Below are 19,234 nucleotides of genomic sequence, written 5' to 3'. Positions count from 1 at the left end.
TCAGCTCTTCTAAATAACATTAGTAAGAGACTAATCAAAATGACCTAATCTTCTATTCCCATAAAACTATTCCTTTATTCAGCAAAGCAATTTAAAATTTAACTCTAGTATTATACATGTTTAGATAACACAGTGTATGTTGGTGCCATTGTCAGTACTTAGATGGATAAAATATAGATCTGATTAATGTCTAATATTCTTATGCATGTCCTCAATAATATTTATACCAAATGTTTTTTCCTTTTATTCTAATATAAATTAATTTTTAATTAAAACTAGTATAATTGTTTGTAAATACAATATTATTTGTTTCCGAAAGAGAACTTTGGAAACCTCTATTTTATATAAGAATTTAGGTCACAATTTTAACATGTATATATATTTTAAAATAAAATAGATACATATATATTTATACACACAGATATTCTCTCTCTTTCTGCATTTATGATGACCTTTCTTCACTTTCATGTCTTAGATTTTAAACCATTATCCGTATTTCCTTCCTTAGGACCCTACTGTAAGTAAAATAGGAATTGTTATGTTTATATTGGCTTCTTTGAGTTTTAGTTACCTGTTTTTCTCATATTCATGTCCAGCAAAATTTAGCTTAAAAGTAAAAATTGCATTTGGTTTTATAATTTGGTTTCATTCTTGAATCAATTAGTTGTTCAGTTTTGAATTATTAGGCCATTGTTCTTGGGATCAGATAACTGTCACAAATTCAGTACATTGCCTCCTATAGAATTTTAATCTCTCTTAAGTTTAAAAAAAATATTGTGTGCATATCTCAGTTTCTTTAGTTTCCTCCAACTGCCCCAACTCCCAGACGCAGCCCTTCCATGCACATATAGCAGTGCCTAGAATTTAGTGTGAATAGAAGTAAATGATTACATATTGTGTCTTTATGAACTAGTTGAATTAAAGTATAATGACTGACTATATGATTGTCAGGGAGCACCATATATTTTAATTAGCACTTTTTACAAAAGGATTATAAATGTTGAAAATGATCATGAATAATGTGCCTACTAGACAATAGTACTTTATTCTTCTAATGTTGATAGCAGTCATAGTGCAACAGAAATTCATTTAAAGACGTTGACAGATTATGAGCAGAAACATGTCTTTTTACTTAAGTATACAATTGTAAGCATTAATGAGTTTTGAGAGTGTTTTCTATGTTTGTATTTCTCCATATCTACATAGAAATTGACATTGCATGTTGTCATGTATCACCTTGACTTCCTTAAATAGATAAAAATGGAGCTTCTTTCCTAGTCCTCAAACAAGGTGGAATTGTCCCTTACATATTGACTCCCTGTCACATTTCATAGGCCATGACATAAATATCCAGACTCCATTACATTTAATTGGAATAATCAGTCGTATGCTCTCTTTTTGATGAAATTCCAGTGAATATGTAGGTGTACCATTTCCAGAATAAACAACAATAAATTTAATGTTATAACACATATATTTACTTCATATAATTCGGTTTCATAATTTTTTCATGTCAAAACTACTTATAATAAACTTTAAAAAATTTATTGTAGAATTACATAAACAATATTCATTAGGAGAGAACATGTTAAACCTTTTAAAGTAAATAATTTAATCACACAAAGAAATAATTTCCATGTCACATGGATACAGTACTAATATACTGTAGATTTTAATTCTTTTAACTTCAGAACCTATAATTAAGTGAAGCACAGTGGGTTTGGCTGAAAAACACTCTTCAAATTGATATTTATTTTATATTTCTATGATGGCTCTTGTATTATAGAAGAAAAACTAAGAAGGCTATTAGGTCACAGAATTGAGTTTACATTGTAAGTCTTATTAATTCTATGACTTTGAGTAATTCTGAGGCTTTTTCTCTTTTTCTATAAGGTAAAGATAATAGAATCTGTTGTATTTTTTCTGAAAGATTTTGTGGAGACCAAATGAAATAATTTGTAAAATGTTCTGTAAAAAAAAAAAAAAAAAAAAAATGTTCTGTAATTATTAGATGCCACTACTACTAAGTAATAAATTTTATCAGTAATAAATTTGCATTATCCTTAATGCCTTCTATGTTATAAACTAGCAAAAAAAAATAGACAATTTAGAGTATATTTAGTGTAAGATCTTATTTTTAACATACTGATTGTATCTTTTCATTCTGTGGTTTGAATTTAGTAAAATTTCATGGTTATTTTTGAAGGAAAATATAAAAGCATTTAATTAAATTCAGAAACATTGACTGAAGGTCCATGAGACACTGTGAGACATATAAAAATATGCAAAACTGAATAACGTGTTACTTCCTTCAAAATTACTGAGTATACTAGGAACGTGATGATGAAGAAGACAGAGATATGTCAGTAGATAATTGCAATAACAAGTTCAAAAGAAAGAATTGCTCAATAATGTTATATGAAGCATACCATAATGCCACTGAGTAAGGAGGCAGTATTTTTTAATACTAAAACTAAAGGAATATTTCCTAGAAGTAATGAAAATTTACTTAAAAAAAATAGCATAGAAGAGAAACAAGGGAAAAAAGAATAAAGCTTTAGTGAAGGCAGGACATTACAAAAATGCTTATCCAGAGAACAATTCTGGTATAGCTGGAGAGAGGGTATGAGTTGCAGCACTGGAGAAGCTTCAGAGATATGGATTTGTCTATTTGGTAGATGGCCATGCAGGTCCTATTAAGGATTATGAACATTTTTTTTTTCTATAAAGAATGGAGAGCTATTGAGAATTTTAAAAAGAAGATATGGATTTTTTGTTTGTATTTGTGGCAAGTCACTCAAACTGGGGTCAATAAAAATTGGCAAATGGAATATTTGGGTAAATAAAGTCAAGTGAGGAAATTATAACAGTAAATCAGTTGTGAAATAATGAGATCTGAATTGGGATTTAACAAGAATATATAGTTGACCAATATACATTGTCGAATTAATGTCTGACTGGATTGCATAGGGATGAAAAAGAATATTTGAAGGTAGCTTTGAAATTGCATAACAATGAGAAAACTTTAAATGATGCAGGAAGTAGTAAATAAACGAAGAAATTTGGGGTGAAGAGAGGATGAGGAATGATTAAAAGTATTTACTTATTCATTTTACAAGTATTTATAGCACTCCTAATATATGCCGGACAGCTTATCAGGCCTTGGGGATAGATGGCAAAGTGTATGGACTGCTGTTAGTTGTGTCTCTGTCTTTTGCCATGTCCTCATTGCCTGAAATGGGCCAGGAAAAGACTCAGTAGCCATATTTAATAGATGACAGGCCCAGCATTAATGACCAATGTTAATTAGTGACCAGAGGCTTCACTTCCTCTTGCTCCATTCCTGTGTTCCCATGTTACATAAGCCTTAGGAAAGAAGCTACAAAAATGACTATTTTGAACTCCCTTGTAAAGTTTGCAAGTGGGAACACAGAGCCAGATACAGTCAGTTTTATGGAATAAAAAAAAAAATAGCCTACATTGTTAAGATATAACATAGTCATATTTACCTGTTACACATTTTAAGCCTAAGTGACTCTTTAATTTGACATTTTCCACATCTATTTTCTGAATATAGAACTGATCATTTTACATCAGAAAAAAATGATTGAAACACATATTTTATGGTATTATTATGAAAGTACAAGTTACATATAAAATATGTAATGGCAATATACATTAAAGATAAGTTTTGAAAAGATTTAATTCTTTTTTTTCCTCTCAAGTTTAAATTCTAATAAATAAAATATGGTGACAAAGAGAATATATGTATGATAGTGTGTTGTATTAGTTTGCTCAGGCTGCCATAAAAAAATACTGTGGACTGGGTGACTTAAATGATAGACATTTATGTTCTCCCTGTTCTAGAGGCTAGATGTCTAAGATCAAGGTTCTAACTGATTCGGTCTCTGGTAAGAGCTCTCTTCCTGGCTTGCAGGCAGCCATCTTCTCCCTCTGTTCTCACATGGTCTTCCTTGGTGAGAGCACACACACACACAAACACACACACAGACACACGCACACACAGAGAGAGACAGAGAGAATGCTCTGATGTCTCTTCTTATAAAGGCAATAATCCTATCAGAGCAAGGCTTCATCCCTATGACTCATTTAACCTTAATTACTTCCTTAGAAGCCCTATCGCCAAATACAGCCACACACTATGCATTAGGGCTTTAACACGTGAATTCTGAGGGGATACAAACATTCAGTCCATACATGTGTCTTGAAAGTGAATAATTGATTTGAGTTGAAATTGTTTAATCTATAGTGAGAATTATTCATTTTTAATAATTTCACTATAGTGTTCTCCAGAAGGTTTATTTTCTTGAAATTTATTTTTTATTAGAGTGTTATATATTGATGGCTGTTATATCGCACTGTTATTCCTGGAGGAATAGTAAATATAAAGTTGTGTTATATTTTCTTCATCATAAGGTTGGAAATAAAGAATGTTTCCTAAATTCAAGTCATAATGATAAGTGGTTATACTACACTATAATATCATTGTATGTGCCCATGCACTTACTCATGGATCTTCCCATAGAAATGTAAAATGAAGGCATGATTCTTTTTTTTTTTTTTCCTCATGTACCCTGTGACATATTGGGGGCCTGAAAGGTTTACAAATGCAATTATTTGTGGAGACAGCAGGCAGCCTCAGAACAAATTCAAGAAGAATGTATACTCTCAAGGATGCTCATTTTGGAAGTTCACTTTTCTTGTTTTGTTTTGCTTTTCTAATTGGAGTGGTTTACATGGAAGAAAAGATAGGCATTTAAATTGAAGCAAAGCCAAGTGTGAAATTTTGGTATTAGTTCATTGTCAGTCTGAGATCAATGAAAGCCTTATCTAGAAAGAGATTCAGAGAAGACAGAAGTCAAGAAAGAGGAAACAAGATGCAAAAAATTAAACACACACACACACACACACACACACATACACATGTATTAAGTTGAGAGATAGGAAACCAAAAATATATCACAATCAATAGTCAGATGGCAAGCACAGAGGTCTGATTTTAGCAATGAAATAAATTGCTTCTGACAAATTCTCCAAGATTACAAGAGTAAAGAATTTGTCTTGGAATGATTCCTATACACAACTATCCCCATATACAATTGTGATAATAATAGTGTAACACGATTAGATCTGGTGCCGTGACAGATTATTTCCCATTTAGCCTCAGAGACTAAAAGTGATGACTGAAAATAAGGTCACTAAGTGCACTACGTTCAATGACTCATCGGCTCCTAGTGTCACCACCTGCAGCAGAACGTCACTGCCTTAGTTTTGTCATTTCAGCAGATTTGGTGCTCCAGACTCCTACTCCCCATTATTGATATAGGAAGTGTACTTGATGCAAGGATAGGCTATCCTCTGGGAGAGCTCAGTGTTAGTGTAGTCATTTCCTTTCATTTTGGGAGGAGGGGTGATCTCTGAGTAGTTGCAAACCCAAAGAAAGCTAAGGAGGATCCAGGAGAATCTCTTAAAAGTTAGGGTAAATCGGATGCAAAGAGAGATTGACATCTAAGTCCTTGAGTGACCGGCTGCTCAGTCATCATGCTTACAACCATTCTTTGTGGTACAGAATTGGGAAAGGGCTTAGAGGCAAATGATATGATGGTATATTCAGGTAGAAAAGAGAACAGTCCCACACATGCAAGCTCATAGTTTATGAAAAATATGGTACCTGGAGCTCATACGTGCATATGAGTTCTAAAAGTAGGCAGTACAGGAGATATTCAGTGAGACTGGGGGCTTCAGGTTTTCTCGTAACAGCCAGAGCATGGAACAAAAGGTTAAGGACATGAGAGAAAGTAGGTACATGGCCACAGGACTGTGAAAAAGAACCATTTTTACCTAAGAGAGTTGCAGGGAATTAGATTGGAATGTCTAATAAAAGAGACTACTATTGATGGACATCAAGCTTTCTGGCAATGAACTATATAATGAGCAGTGATCCCAGCAGACTTTACTATAACCTCATGATAGCATTCATTTAAGGAATCACATCATGCCAGTCAAATATAAGTAGATAAGATAAGCAAGGAAAAAGTATATATATATATATAATTTATTTATATAATGTAAGTATATATAATGTATAAAATTTTCTCTTTCTTCAAGATTACCCTTCCTGAATTATGTAAATAATTGTATTGAATCTTAATTACTTGGTTATAGAAAGGGAAACAAGAATCTATTAAACACCCCCTTTACTTTTTTCCATTGTTGGTTAAAGGCAGGGATTATCTCTCCTCAAAAATAGTAACTTCACCAAAACACCAATATTTTATCAATTTAAACCCCTGTTTATATCATATAAAATCCATCATAACATTTAGGTCTTTCTTCTTTCTGGTGTGTGTAAGAGACGAAGAGAGGGGATAGCGAGTATACAGTGTAATGTCAGATGCTGCAAAAAATACTCCACAAAAACCCAGTAAAATCCACTAAGGTCTAAAACGTGTCCTTTTAATTTGTAGGAGGATTTTCTCTGAAGTATAAATAAGATACTCAGTATTAATGCATCTTTGGCTCCTCCATCCGATACATAACTTCAAAGTTCTCTGTATTGCTTTGCATACAACTAGCTGGAGAAAGGAGAATAGTATGATGATCAAATGTGGAAGATATTAGTAGGCCCTACTCTGAGCCACAACACTTGTACTCATATTCCAATGGCTAGAATTAAGGTATATGACCACATCTTATTGCGAGGGAAGCTGGTAATTTCAGTCCAACTATGTGCCCAAGAAGAAGAGGAAAAGAACTAGAATAACCAGTTACTCAGTTCCTTTTCTGGTTTGCCAGTTTGTCTTCCTGGCCTCTTTATAACCCATACAAATGATATTCGCTTAATTCTCAAGGGATTCAAGCAGAATCTATCAGAATAATTTAGGCTATGCTCATTAACTGACAAAGGCAATGTCTCAGTGGCTTAATGCCACTTAGATTTATTTGTCAGTCCACAATACATGCCTGATACAGTTCAGCAGAGGGGCTCTGATTATAGTGATCACTTAAGGAGTCAGTTAGGTGGAAGCCTCATAAAGGCATATACTTCCATGATCAGAACATGGCAGGGGGAGCAGAACACGGAACTCACACAACTTCTGCCAACATTTCATTGGCTAAAGCAAACTACTTGTCCATAACAGCTTCCAAAATTGCAGGAAAATATGTGCCCAAAAGGAGGAGAAATGCAATATATATGTTAGATCTTTATGATCTTTCATAATTCCAGTTATTACATTCAGTTCAAAGTCCCAAATATCCAGTAGCTGTGAAGCACTTTCCATTAGGTCATTGTTTGTATGGTTCTTTATGAATTGTCAAGCTATGAACTAAAAAGAAAAGTTATTTGTTCTACTCACCCAGTACGTAATGGTGAACAAGGAGAAAATGACCACTGTGCACACTCCCTTTCAGAAGAGTGGAGATGGGAAATCACACACAGCAATCATTGGTTTATAACAATCATGAAATCCTACTGAATAGCCTTTGTAAAAATTTCCTTCCCTGTGGGCGGTCTCTAGTTCTTTAACTAGACTCAGATTCTGCTCTTCAGAAGGAATAGCATTGTCAAGTCTCTTCAATGTCGTGTGTGTGTGTGTGTGTGTGTGTGTGTGCACGTGCGTGCACACACATGTATGTGTGTATACCCACCTTAGTTATATCCTTCCTCACTCATCTTCCTTTAGGGCATCATCTAAAGTGGTTACTTGGAAATATGTTCTTATTGGGGTCTGCACAGCTTCCACTGCTTTATCCTACTGTTGAAAGTTTGGGGTCAAAGGAATAGTTTAATACTTAATAGACAAAGCCACTTTTACATTAAGCTCTTGCTATTCTTGGTAACACAGTTTCTTCAAAAAAAAAAAAAAATAGAAAGCTTTGTCTGTTTTCTTCTAGAAATGTCTGTGTTCCAGTAAGCTTTTTTTTTCCCTACACATAGGTTTTAAGTTGGCTTTATTTCTCAATTTCTTTAGATCTATTCATTCTCTTTCAACACAAGGCTATTTGAAATTATCGACTTATGTGGGAAGGAAAGACCCTTAGTTTGTACTTTGTCACAAGGCTGAGTGATATTGTTTAATGGGAAACTTAATGGACATTTATCACTCAAACAACTTTTGTCTCATTTACTAGATTTTGAGTCCAGAAGCAGCTGGGTTTTCAAACTGGCAAGCCCACACATTTCTGGACTTTATTTATTCTCTTACATTTCTGCCTGGAAATCGTCAACTCTTTTCTGTGCTTGAGCTCATTTCTCTTGTTTAGTACTCTGGTAAAAGCAGGAAATAAATGCCAACAAATACTATCATTCCATTTCTTTCCAAACACTTCCCACAGAGCTGCAATCTTGTTAGGAACATGGACTGCCTTCCAAGTTACCAACCGTAACAATTTTGCCAACTGTGTTGTTTCTTCATAAAATGGATCTTTAGTTTTCTAACTGTTGATATCAGTTTCCTCACAGATCACTACTAAAATGCTTATCTAATTGTATCAGTTACTATGATACTCTGACCATCAAATAATTTCTGCATTAGTTAAAGAAACTCTGAAGCCTGAAACAAATAGCTCCAACATGAATAATGGTACAAACTGCACAAAACTACTTTCTAACTAATATGTTCTAAACACATGTTCCTAGTCTGTAGTGTATTCTTTAAAAATATGTTTATATTTCCCAGGAAGCCAAGTATATATCAGCTGATGTGAACAGACATTTTATCTTTTCCACACAAAGCACAATATGATACAATACAGTTTTTATCCCACCCAGCTCCTTTGTGCTGTTATTCACAAATATATTTCTATATGCTATAGCCCCAGCAATATAGTATATGCATGTAGTTTTTTTAATTGATTGTTAAATCCATTACAAGAAGAATGAATAGTTCCTTTATAATGTCTTTTATAATTATATGATTACCTGTACTGTTTTTCTTGTTTTTCATGTGAATTCATGTCACTGTGTGGGGCCACTTGCTTTCAGCCTAAAGAGCATCCTTCAGTATTATAAAGCAGATCTGCTAGCAGTTTTTGTCCATATGGGAATGTCTTTCTTTTTCCTTCATTTTTGAAAGATAGCAGATAGCTTTCCTCAGTGTAGAATTCTATTTGACAAGTTTTGTTCTCTTGCTTTTTCCCTTTGAACACTTTGAATATGTCATCCCACTTCTTCATGACTTCCATTGTTTCTGATGAGAAATAAGCAGATAATCTTAGTGGGGTCCACTTTTAAGTGAGTAATCAATTCTCTTACTACTTTTAAGATTTCCTCTTTGACTTTGTCCTTCAACATTTTTACTACAGTGTTTCTACTTGCAAATATCTCATTTAACCTACTTGGAGTTTGTTGAAGTTTCTAGATGTGTAGGTTAATGTTTTTCAAAAAATACAGAAGTTTTCAGCCATTATTTCTTTAAATATTTTTCTACTTCTTTCCTTCTCTCATATCTGGTACTACCATTAGGTATATAGGCATACCTTGGAGATATTACAGGCTCAGTTCCAGACCACCTCAATAAAGTGAATATTGCAATAAAGCAAGTTACACAAATTTTTTGGTTTCCTAGTGCATGTAAAAACTATGTCTATGTTATACTGTAGTCTATTAAGTGTGGAATAGCAATTATGTCTAAAAAAACCAATATTTTCATACCTTAATTAAAAAATACTTTATTGCTAAAAATTGCTAACCATCATCTGAGTCTTCAGTGAGCCAAAATATTTTTGCTGGTGGAGGGTTTGAAAAATTTTAAGAATTACCAAAATATTACACAGAGATACAAACTGAGCAAATGCTGTTGGAAAAATGGCTCTGATAGACTTGCTCAATGCAGGGTTGCCACAAACCTTCAATTTGCAAAAAATGCAATATCTGAAAAGTACAATAAGGTGATGTGCAATAAAACAAGATATACCTGTATGTTGATGTGCTTAATGGTGTCCAATATTTTAAAAGTTTCTTTTCATTTTTCTTCATTCTTTTTTCTCTTTGTTCTTCAGATTGCATGATCTTCATCACCCTGTTATCAAGTTGACTAAATCTTTCTTCCATCCGTTCAAATATACTGTTAAACCACTCTAGTAAATTTATTATGTTTCAATTTTACTTTTCAACTCCGTAATTTCCATTTTATTCTTTTTGAATTATAATTTCTACATTTTTGTAGATATTCTTTATCTGATATTACATTGTCATTATACCTTTACCTCTTTAAGCGTGCTTTTCTTTAGTTCTGTAAGTATATTTATACTTGCTAATATAAAGTCTTTCTTTAAATCCAACATTGGATGACTCTAGCAGACGGCTTTTGTTGCCTGCTTATTTTCTTTGGTGTATGGGTCATACTTTCCTGTTTCTTTGGCATATCTCTCTTTTTTTTTTTTTTTTTGATTGGAAACTGGACATTTTATATAGTATATTATGGCAACTCTGGGTACTCTTCCTCCCCCCAGTCTGGGCCTTGTTATTGTTATTTGTTTATTTCCTTGTTTAGTGACTGACTGGATTATTCTGGTGAGATTTATTCCAACTCCCTCCACCCTCCAGTGTGAAGCATCTTATGTTACTCCTAATGGGTATATCCTAGGGTATGTCCATAGTCACTGTAGAATGCCAGTGATTTTGGCAGAGCTCTCTTTAACTGTCTTTCTCTGACCATATTAATTGCTAGCTGGTTGCCGTATTGTTTTTAACAGTATTCTGGGGCGTACTGTGCTTCACAGACTAATCGAATCAAATTAAGGCTCCTTACAAGGGAAAGTTTCAAAAGTCAGTATTTGAGATTTGTTCTGATCTCACAAGTGCTCTTCTCAGCTATGTCTTTCACTATTACTCTCTGAAAAACTGGCAGGCATACAGTTTAGCCTATATCTCCAATGAATCTATACATTTCCCTTAATTACTTCTTACTACCACTTCCACTGTTTCTGAGAGTACTGTTAGGCATGAACTTCTGCACAGTCTGTGGTAAATGAAGCCCTCTCTTTTGGAGAGTATTGCACCTGTTTGTTCTATGGCTTTTTCTCCTCCCAGGAAAAATTTCTAAGCCATAGCATTGGTGCTGGGGATGGAGAAAATGCCATTCTTCTCTCTAAGTGACACTCCTGCTTTAGATGCTGAATGCTCAGCGCATGGGGGAAACAGTCTCAAGTCTCCTTAGTTTGCCTATCTTGTCATGGGACTCCCATATGATTAGCCGAGCAAAGGGTAATCAGTATCCGAATATTACCAGTTGCATCCTACCTTAGGTAGAATTTCTGTTACACAAATGGGGGATGGACAGAATTAGAGAGTCCCCACCTCTCGGTTTTATTTTCTAGAGCCTAGCCTGAAAGCGGGTTACAAAATGCTGATGTCTTTCCCCTCCTAAGCAGATAGTCCTCTGACTGGGAGGTAGAGGGGAGAGGGAGCCCTGTCTTACTGGCTGTAACCAGTCTAGAGTAGAGTTTCTGCCTCACTGAGCTCAGAGGAGGAGGGATGGCATAGGTCTTGGTTAATATAGAATAGACTCTTACAGTTCTTACTGACTTTTAGTATAGTTTCTTGGACAAGTGTTTTAATTTGCTTTGTGCCATTCAGTCCACTTCCAGGGAATTTAAATCTTGCTATTCTATCTATTTTATCATTCTTACCAGTTTTACTTGGGAGCAGAACCATGGAACTACTTACATGATCATGGTGCAATTATCTTTTAAATGAAAATTTCCCAAATGCCTCACTTACTGCTGTAGTTACTGGAACCAGGCTTCTATCCATAAGAGACTAAAATGTATTTCTTTAGTCATTATATACACATGGCCCATTGACACTGACAGAATTGATGCTCATCATATTCAGTTCATTAGCAGCTCTCAGCTCAAACTATTTATACTATTAGGAAGCCAAGAGACTTACCCCAGGTCCAGGGTGACTCCTCAGGATGACAAATTCTAATTATAGTCTCTGAATGAAGACTTTTTAAAATATGTTAGAAGAGACCAGTTTAGATGAACAAGTTAAAATATGTGTGTTTATTTTAGTGATTTTAACAGCAACCCTTTCAGATCAAAAAACATTTATTTGATTTTGATAAAAATATGCAGATTGAACTTGTCTTTAACACATCTCACTTCCAAACTTCTAGATAAATGATAAATGGGTGGTAGACGCACATTGGGACTAATATAAAAGGAGAGGAAAGAATAGCGGAAAACAAATTTTAATAAATTTGGGGAATATATAAGAGATGGAAGAGTAAGTGGTAAGTGGTGAGCACAATGGGGAAACGTATCTATAGGGAGATGTTAAAGTTCATCTACATTGTAGAACACTAAATTTTAAGGAATTTGAGGCATCAGTTTCCATTGGAAGCAATGATAAGAAAGGGTTTAAACTTTAGGTGATAATTTGGATTGATTGTGTCCCTCTAAAATTCACATGTTGAAGCCCTAACCTTCAGCACCTCAGAATGTGACTGTTTTTGGAGACAGGGCTTTTATGGAGGTAATTAAGTTAAAATGAGGCCATAATTGTGAGCCCTAATCCAACCTGACTGGATTAGGACATAGAGAGAAACATCAGGGATGTGTATACAGAGGGACAGCCACGAAATGAGGCAGCGAGAGGGTGATGGTATGCAAGTGATGGAGAGTCCTCAGGAGAAACCGACTGTTTTGGCACCTTGATCTTTGACTTTGAGCTGCCAAAACTATACAAAAACAAATTTCTGTTGTTTAAGCCATACAGTCTGTTGTGTTTTGTATGGCAGCCTTCACAAACTGATACAAATGATGGGGTGAAATTTTTGTACACAAAGGTTGATGATATGCAACAAGGGATTATCTCATTCTCCCACTGGTTCCTTCCTATGTAACAGAAATGAAGAATACCTTCCATAGGCTTATTAAGAGGCTGGACGTGGCTGAGAAGAGAATCTCTGAGCTAGAGGATATATTAATAGATCCCTTGAAACCCAAAAGCAAAGGGAACAAAGACTGAAAAAAGAAGCCAAACAGAATATCCAAGACCTGAGTGACAACTACAAATGCTGTAACATTCACATAATAGGAATGCTAGAAGGAGAAAAAAGAAAATACCAGAAGAAATATTTCAAACAATAATGGACTAGAGTTTTCCCAAATTAATGTCAAACACCAAACCATAGATTCAGGAAGCTCAGATAACACCAGCAGGATTAATGCCCCCACCAAACGGCCCCCTACAAAAAAAAAAAAAAAAAAAAAAACCACGACTCCTAGGCCTATCATTTTCAAACTATGGAAAATCAAGGAGAAAGTTCTGAAAGAAGTCAGAGGAAAAAACACTTTACATATAGAAGAATGAATTTATTTATTTTTATTTTTTTATTTTTATTTTTTAACATCTTTATTGGAGTATAATTGCTTCACAATGCTGTGTTAGTTTCTGCTCCACAACAAAGTGAATCAGCTATACACATACATATGTCCCCATATCTCTTCCCTCTTGCGTCTCCCTCCCTCCCACCCTCCCCATCCCACCCCTCTAGGTGGTCACAAAGCACCAAGCTGATCTCCCTGTGCTATGTGGCTGCTTCCCACTAGCTATCTATTTTATGTTTGGTAGTGTATATATGTCCATGCCACTGTCTCACTTTGTCCCAGCTTACCCTTCCCCCTCCCCGTATCCTCAAGTCCATTCTGTAGTAGGTCTACATCTTGATTCCCATCTTGCCCCTAGGTTCCTCTGATCATTTTTTTTTCTTTTTTTTTTTTTTAGATTCCATATATATGTGTTAGCATACAGTATTTGTTTTTCTCTTTCTGTCTTACTTCACTCTGTATGACAGTCTCTAGGTCCATCCACCTCACTACAAATAACTCAGTTTCATTCCTTTTTATGGCTGAGTAATATAGAAGAATGAATTTAAGACTCACTTCTGACTTCTCCTCAGCCCATGCAAGCAAGAAGAGAGTGGAGTGAAATAAAGTGTTGAGAGAAAAAAGTACAACAATCTAAAATTCAGTACACTGAGAAATTATTCTTTAAAAATGAAGGAGATATAAAGACTTTCCCAGGCAAACAGAAAATGAGGGAATTTGTTGCTAGTAGATTTGCCTTACAAGAAATGTTAAAAGTTCTTTAGAGAGAAGGAAAATGGTATGTCATAAACTTGAATCTACATAAAGAAAGGAAGAGCATCAAAGAATAAATAGATGAAGGTAAAATATAAACTTTAATTTTTTTCATCCTTAATTGATCTAACAACAGTTGGTTCAACATAATGATACCAACAATGTATTTGATTTTATAAGCTATGTATGTCACGAAAAAAAGTGCTTATGTACACTTATTGTAGGTGAAATGAATGATAACAATAAAACAAGGGATGAGAGGGATGAATTAGGATTATTTTGTTGTTATTAAGTCCTCACACTACCTGTCAAGTGATGGAGTGCAATTTTAAAGTAGACTTTGATTAGCAACACATAAAAAGGTAAAAATAGGAAATATAAGAGATATGCTAAGAAAGGAGAAAAAATGGAATCATGTAAACTGTTAAACCACAAAAGGCAGAAAAAGAGTGGAAGACGAAAATAGAAATGAAGAAAAAGAACAACAAATGAAAACAGTAAGAAATATGGCAGATAGACCAATAATCACTTTGAATGTCAATGGTTTAAATGCACCAATTAAAGACATTGTCATAGTGGGTGAGAAAACAAGACTCAAATATATTTTATTAACAAGAAATCCATTTTAAATGATGAAACAAGGAGTGCTTCCCGTGTGGCCAAGAGGTATTAACATGGACCAGATTTACCCTCCCATGTAAATCATCTAAAAAACTCTAACCAATCAAACAAAAAAAAAAAGGCAAAATACTTGAAATAATGTAATGAGTGTAATATGGTCATGTAAACAGAATAATCTAAGGTAGAAAATGAAGAATCCCATGAAGAGTCAGACGTGCTTCATATGTTATTTGAATTTTAAAGGAGGGGTTTAATCGATAGAATTGCTGTTATCTGTTTGTGTCGTGTATGTGTAGATTATAGAGGGATGACAAATAGCACCCTTTTTTTTTTTTTTTTTTTTTTTTTTTTTTAACGTCTTTATTGAAGTATAATTGCCTTACAATGGTGTGTTAGCTTCTGCTTTATAACAAAGTGAATCAGTTATACATATACAATATGTTCCCATTTCTCTTCCCTCTTGCATCTCCCTCCCTCCCACCCTCCCCATCCCATCCCTCTAGGTGGTCACAAAGCACCGAGCTGATCTCCCTGTGCTATGCGGCTGCTTCCCACTAGTTATCTATTTTACATTTGGTAGTGTATATATGTCCATGACACTCTCTTACCCTGTCACATCTCACCCCACCCCCTCCCCATATCCTCAAGTCCATTCTCTAGTAGGTCTGTGTCTTTATTCTCGTCTTGCCACTAGGTTCTTCATGGCCTTTTTTTTTTTTTTTTTTTTTTTTTTTTTCCCCTTAGATTCCGTATATATGTGTTAGCATACTGTATTTGTTTTTCTCTTTCTGACTTACTTCACTCTGTATGACAGACTCTAACTCCATCCACCTCATTACAAATACCTCCATTTCATTTCTTTTTATGGCTGAGTAATATTCCATTGTATATATGTGCCACATCTTCTTTATCCATTCATCTGTCGATGGACATTTAGATTGCTTCCATGTCCTGGCTATTGTAAATAGAGCTGCAATGAACATTTTGGTACATGACTCTTTTTGACCTATGGTTTTCTCAGGGTATATGCCCAGTAGTGGGATTGCTGGGTCGTATGGTAGTTCTATTTGTAGTTTTTTAAGGAACCTCCATACTGTTCTCCATAGTGGCTGTATCAATTTACATTCCCACCAACAGTGCAAGAGTGTTCCCTTTCCTCCACACCCTCTCCAGCATTTATTGTTTCTAGATTTTTTGATGATGGCCATTCTGACCGGTGTGAGATGATATCTCATTGTAGTTTTGATTTGCATTTCTCTAATGATTAATGATGTTGAGCATTCTTTCATGTGTCTGTAGGCCATCTGTATATCTTCTTTGGAGAAATGTCTATTTAGGTCTTCTGCCCATTTTTGGATTGGGTTGTTCGTTTTTTTGTTATTGAGCTGCATGAGCTGCTTGTAAATCTTGGAGATTAATCCTTTGTCAGTTGCTTCATTTGCAAATATTTTCTCCCATTCTGATGGTTGTCTTTTGGTCTTGTTTATGGTTTCCTTTGCTGTGCAAAAGCTTTTAAGTTTCATTAGGTCCCATTTGTTTATTTGTGTTCTTATTTCCATTTCTCTGGGAGCTGGGTCAAAAAGAATCTTGCTGTGATGTATGTCATAGAGTGTTCTGCCTATGTTTTCCTCTAAGAGTTTGATAGTGTCTGCCCTTACACTTAGGTCTTTAATCCATTTTGAGTTTATTTTTGTGCATGGTGTCAGGGAGTGTTCTATTTTCATACTTTTACATGTACCTGTCCAATTTTCCCAGCACCACTTATTGAAGAGGCTGTCTTTTCTCCACTGTATATGCTTGCCTCCTTTATCAAATATAAGGTGCCCATATGTGTGTGGGTTTATCTCTGGGCTTTCTATCCTGTTCCATTGATCTATATTTCTGTTTTTGTGCCAGTACCAAACTGTCTTGATTACTGAAGCTTTGTAATATAGTCTGAAGTCAGGGAGCCTGATTCCCCCAGCTCCATTTTTCGTTCTCAAGATTGCTTTGGCTATTCGGGGTCTTTTGTGTTTCCATACAAATTGTGAAATTTTTTGATCTAGTTCTGTGAAAAATGCCAGTGGTAGTTTGATAGGGATTGCATTGAATCTGTAGATTGCTTTGGGTAGTAGAGTCATTTTCACAATGTTGATTCTTCCAATCCAGGAACATGGTATATCTCTCCATCGATTTGTATCATCTTTAATTTCTTTCATCAGTGTCTTATAATTTTCTGCATACAGGTCTTTTGTCTCCTTAGGTAGGTTTATTCCTAGATATTTTATTCTTTTTGTTGCAATGGTAAATGGGAGTGTTTTCTTAATTTCACTTTCAGATTTTTCGTCATTAGTGTATAGAAATGCAAGAGATTTCTGTACATTAATTTTGTATCCTGCTACTTTACCAAATTCATTGATTAGCTCTAGGAGTTTTCTGGTAGCATCTTTAGGATTCTCTATGTATAGTATCATGTCATCTGCAAATAGTGACAGCTTTACTTCTTCTTTTCCGATTTGGATTCCTTTTATTTCTTTGTCTTCTCTGATTGCTGTGGCTAACACTTCCAAAACTATGTTGAATAATAGTGGTGAGAGTGGGCAACCTTGTCTTGTTCCTGATCTTAGTGGAAATGGTTTCAGTTTTTCACCATTGAGGACAATGTTGGCTGTGGGTTTGTCATATATGGCCTTTATTATGTTGAGGAAAGTTCCCTCTATGCCTACTTTCTGCAGGGCTTTTATCATAAATGGGTGTTGAATTTTGTCGAAAGCTTTCTCTGCATCTATTGAGATGATCATATGGTTTTTCTCCTTCAGTTTGTTTATATGATGTATCACATTGATTGATTTGCGTATATTGAAGAATCCTTGCATTCCTGGGATAAACCCCACTTGATCATGGTGTATGATCCTTTTAATGTGCTGTTGGATTCTGTTTGCTAGTATTTTGTTGAGGATTTTTGCATCTATGTTCATCAGTGATATTGGCCTGTAGTTTTCTTTCTTTGTGACATCTTTGTCTGGTTTTGGTATCAGGGTGATGGTGGCCTCGTAGAATGAGTTTGGGAGTGTTCCTCCCTCTGCAATATTTTGGAAGAGTTTGAGAAGGATGGGTGTTAGCTCTTCTCTAAATGTTTGATAGAATTCACCTGTGAAGCCATCTGGTCCTGGGCTTTTGTTTGTTGGAAGGTTTTTAATCACAGTTTCAATTTCAGTGCTTGTGATTGGTCTGTTCATATTTTCTATTTCTTCCTGGTTCAGTCTCGGCAGGTTGTGCATTTCTAAGAATCTGTCCATTTCTTCCAGGTTGTCCATTTTATTGGCATAGAGTTGCTTGTAGTAATCTCTCATGATCTTTTGTATTTCTGCAGTGTCAGTGGTTACTTCTCCTTTTTCATTTCTAATTCTATTGATCTGAGTCTTCTCCCTTTTTCTCTTGATGAGTCTGGCTAATGGTTTATCAATTTTGTTTATCTTCTCAAAGAACCAGCTTTTAGTTTCATTGATTTTTGCTATTGTTTCCTTCATTTCTTTTTCATTTATTTCTGACCTGATCTTTATAATTTCTTTCCTTCTGCTGGCTTTGGGGTTTTTTTGTTCTTCTTTCTCTAATTGCTTTAGGTGCAAGGTTAGGTTGTTTATTCGAGATGTTTCCTGTTTCTTGAGGTAGGCTTGTATTGCTATAAACTTCCCTCTTAGCACTGCTTTTGCTGCATCCCATAGGTTTTGGGTCGTCGTATCTCCATTGTCATTTGTTTCTAGGTATTTTTTGATTTCCCCTTTGATTTCTTCAGTGATCACTTCGTTATTAAGTAATGTATTGTGTAGCCTCCATGTGTTTGTATTTTTTACAGGTCTTTTCCTGTAATTGATATCTAGTCTCATAGCGTTGTGGTCGGAAAAGATACTTGATACGATTTCAATTTTCTTAAATTTACCAAGGCTTGATTTGTGACCCAAGATATGATCTATCCTGGAGAATGTTCCATGAGCACTTGAGAAAAATGTGTATTCTGTTGTTTTTGGATGGAATGTCCTATAAATATCAATTAAGTCCATCTTGTTTAATGTATCATTTAAAGCTTGTGTTTCCTTATTTATTTTCATTTTGGATGATCTGTCCATTGGTGAGAGTGGGGTGTTAAAGTCCCCTACTATGATTGTGTTGCTGTCGATTTCCCCTTTTATGGCTGTTAGTATTTGCCTTATGTATTGAGGTGCTCCTATGTTGGGTGCATAAATATTTACAATTGTTATACCTTCCTCTTGTATCGATCCCTTGATCATTATATAGTGTCCTTCTTTGTCTCTTGTAATAGTCTTTATTTTAAAGTCTATTTTGTCTGATATGAGAATTGCTACTCCAGCTTTCTTTTGATTTCCATTTGCATGGAATATCTTTTTCCATCCCCTCACTTTCAGTCTATATGTGTCTCTAGGTCTGAAGTGGGTCTCTTGTAGACAGCATATATATGGGTCTTGTTTTTGTATCCATTCAGCCAGCCTGTGTCTTTTGG

The sequence above is a fragment of the Balaenoptera physalus genome, assembly GCF_965194825.1.
Source record: "Balaenoptera physalus genome assembly, chromosome: 4".
Lineage (NCBI taxonomy): Eukaryota > Metazoa > Chordata > Mammalia > Artiodactyla > Balaenopteridae > Balaenoptera > Balaenoptera physalus.
Note: the sequence above shows the minus strand (reverse complement) of the source record.